This window comes from Galeopterus variegatus, unplaced genomic scaffold (assembly GCF_000696425.1).
Source record: "Galeopterus variegatus unplaced genomic scaffold, G_variegatus-3.0.2 Scaffold5191, whole genome shotgun sequence".
Classification (NCBI taxonomy): domain Eukaryota; kingdom Metazoa; phylum Chordata; class Mammalia; order Dermoptera; family Cynocephalidae; genus Galeopterus; species Galeopterus variegatus.
The window spans coordinates 28,910-32,234 of NW_007731302.1; positions in this window are offsets into that span (position 1 = coordinate 28,910).

Sequence of the window (3,325 nt, forward strand, 5' to 3'; positions counted from 1 at the left end):
CTCTGCTTTGCCTTCTGAAGTTCCGAGGCTCCTGCCCCAGCTCTGACGCAGATGCTGAAGCCTCTGCAGAAGCCCACAGACTCCCATTCCAGGGCCCATGCATCATCTCCCATTTGGTGTTCTCTTGGAGAAGCAGCCAAGTTCACTAATGTTTTCTTTCCCTCAGCTGTGTCAAGTCTACCGATGAGCTCCCCAAAGGCATTCTTCATTTCTGTCACTGTGTTTTTGATTTCTAAAATTTCCTTTTGATTCTTTCTTATAGTTTTCATCTCTCTGCTTACATTGCCCATCTGTGTTTGCATATCGTCTACTTTTTTCATTAGAGCCCTTAACATATTAATCATAGTAATTTTAAATACCCTGATAATTCCAGCATCTGTGCCACATCTGAGTCTGGTTTTGATAATTGTTTTCTCTACAGACGCCTTTTGGCTTATTCTGTAATTTTTTGGTTGAAAGCTGGAGATACAGTATCAAGTAACAGGTACTGAAGATTTAAATAGGTCACTAGTATGAGGATTTATGTTAATCTGGTTAGGAGTTGGGTTGTGTTTCATGTTTGCTATAAGCACCAAATTCCTTTAATGTCCTGCTTTTGTCTTTCCTCTTGGCTCTGGGACTTCTCTATGCATGAAGTACTTCAAAAAGTTTATTAAAAGATTTGTATTATCTTTTAATTTTATGTTTCCATAAACTTTTTAAAGTACCCTCGTATTTTCGGCTATAATCACTGTTATTACCCTGCAGGCTTTTGGTGTTAGGGTGTGAGGGAAGAGGATTGATCTATAATGTTTAAATTACATCTCCATTTTTAGGAGGGCTGTGTCTCAGGCTGTAGCCTTCACAAGTGTTTTTATCACTCCCCCAGTGGCACATCTTTCTTCCCCCACTTCCCACTCCCTTCACTGGCTGCAGCATTCCCAATCTATTTCCTCAAACCTTGTTTCCTGTTGACTATATTTTTTGTTCCCCATTTGGGTGAGACAGAAAGGATGAAAGGTGTTCCACGGAATAGAGAAGATTTTCATTTCTCCTGTTACAATAAGTTTTCAGAATTGCAGCCTGGAAAAATCCTTTCCCCTACAGAATGTGCCTATGTTAAGGAGAAGTCTCAGGGTATATCTCACAATGGTTACTTTCCCCCTCTTCCTGTCAGGGTCATGAGAGGATCTATCTTGGATCCTTACTAGTGAACGTAGTGGGGTTCCTGGAGGAAAACCCCAGGAAAGTACACACACACACACACACACACACACACACACACGGCTGGACCTCACTCCTAGCTAGTCCACACTCAGCCTTCAATAATTTGTCAAAATTTTGATCTAAGTATTTCTAGGAGCTCATGACTCCAGCGGCTTCTGTTCCAGTTAAGCAGATCTCAGTTACCATGACTATTCATCAAGATTTCAGAGTAGTGGCTTACCCTGAAACCTCAGTTCTCTGATGGGTTCAAGCAAAGTAAATGATTGTTCAGTTTGTCCAGCTTTCCCTTGTTGTAGGTATGGGAGTGACAACTTCTAAGCTCTTTACATGTCAGTGCTAAAACTGGAAGGAATCATACTTTTTGAAAAAGGACACTTTGGTCAGAAAACTAGCAAATAATAAATTAAAGTTTGATTAATCAGGAATAGCCAAAGTCAAAGGAACTGAGGATCTTTTAGCAATTTCATCATTCAAATATTTTAATTCTGTCTGTAAGTAATTGAAAGTGAAAAAAGTTTCTAGATTTCCTCCCCACACCCTCCCCCATGCATTTACCAAAAATTCTAGTCCATTAAACACTTATTGAGGGTGGGAGAGAGATGTCCATTACTCCAAAGTTTATAAGATACTATGTTCTATATTGCTTTAATGGAAAAGTAATAATATATGTTAGTTATAATAAAGGCTCAGTAAAATTCTGCATTAAAAGTCACATGTTCATGTTATTTATACCAAATATTTCCCAGGCTTATCTGACTATGGAATCATTGCATTCCCTTTGTAACATCTGTGATAGACTGAACAATGGCACCCCAAAGATGCCCACATTCTAATCCCCAGAATTTATAAATATTTTATCTTATTGGCAAAAGGCACTTTGCAGATGTGATTATGTTAAGACTCTTAAGACGTAGAGATTATCTGAGATTAACTCAGTAGGTCCAATTTAATCAACATCTTGCTCTAACCAACTGAGCTAACCAGCCAGCCCTAGTAGGTCCAATATAATAGTAAGCGTCCCTGAGGGAGGCAAGAGGTTCAGAAGCAGAGAGAAGGCAATGAATGTCATGATGGAAGCAGAGAGAGATTTGAAGATGTTATACTGCTGGCTTTGAAGACGGAGGAAGAGACCACAAGCCAAGGAATGAAGGCAGTCTCTAGAAGCTGAAAGAAGGAAAAAAAAACCGAATCTCCCAGAGAGTCTCCAAAGAAACCAGCCATCCTCACATCTTGACTTTGTTTACCACAGTAAGACTGATTTGGGACTTCTGAATTCCAAAGCTATAAATTTTTGCTTTAAGCCACCAAATTTGTGGTAATTTGCTTCAGGAGCAATAAGAAACTAAAAAAAGATCCTATTGTGTTAGCCTGTGACAAAACACCCTCTGGGAAATGCTACACTGTAGACAAACATGATGTTAGATATTGTAAGAGATACACAGAGAAACAGACTCTGTTTATGCTCCTAATAAGCCTATAAATAAGCAGAGTAGGCAGAAGTATAAAGAGCTAATATAAGACAAAATGTGAAAAAAGAAATCTACTTTATGAAGATGTAATCACAGGGATCACAAATGAGAGAGATTAATTTTTATCAGGTATATTTGAGGAATTTGCAGCTATTTATTCAAAAATTACTGAGTGACAGGCACAGTGCCAGGCAGAGTAGCTACAGAGGTGAACAAGAAATGATTCGTGGTTCCCCTTTCATGAACACATTTTTGCAAGAGCCAAGTCAACCAAAACAAAACTGGTTGTAGTCTACTTTCAAAGTGAAAACAGCTTTAATAGTCCTGTGGCAAATTTGTATAGTTTAAAGTATCTACTTGACCAGTTGAGGGAATGTAATGAGGAAACAAATTTTGAGGAAACACGTATTTCTCTGGTCTAAAACATTAATTTCTAGGCATATTAGCAATATGGAAATACAAGTGGCATTTTAATCTTTAATCCCATTCACAATGCTTCACAAGTGCTATCTTCATAGATGCTATCTGATTTCATTCTCAAAATATCTAGGAATAAAAATATTAGTATTGTGATACCCTCCTTATAGATAGAGAAACTGGCACTCCATGTTGCTCAACCCAAACCCACCACCTTCTCTACCAATAACATC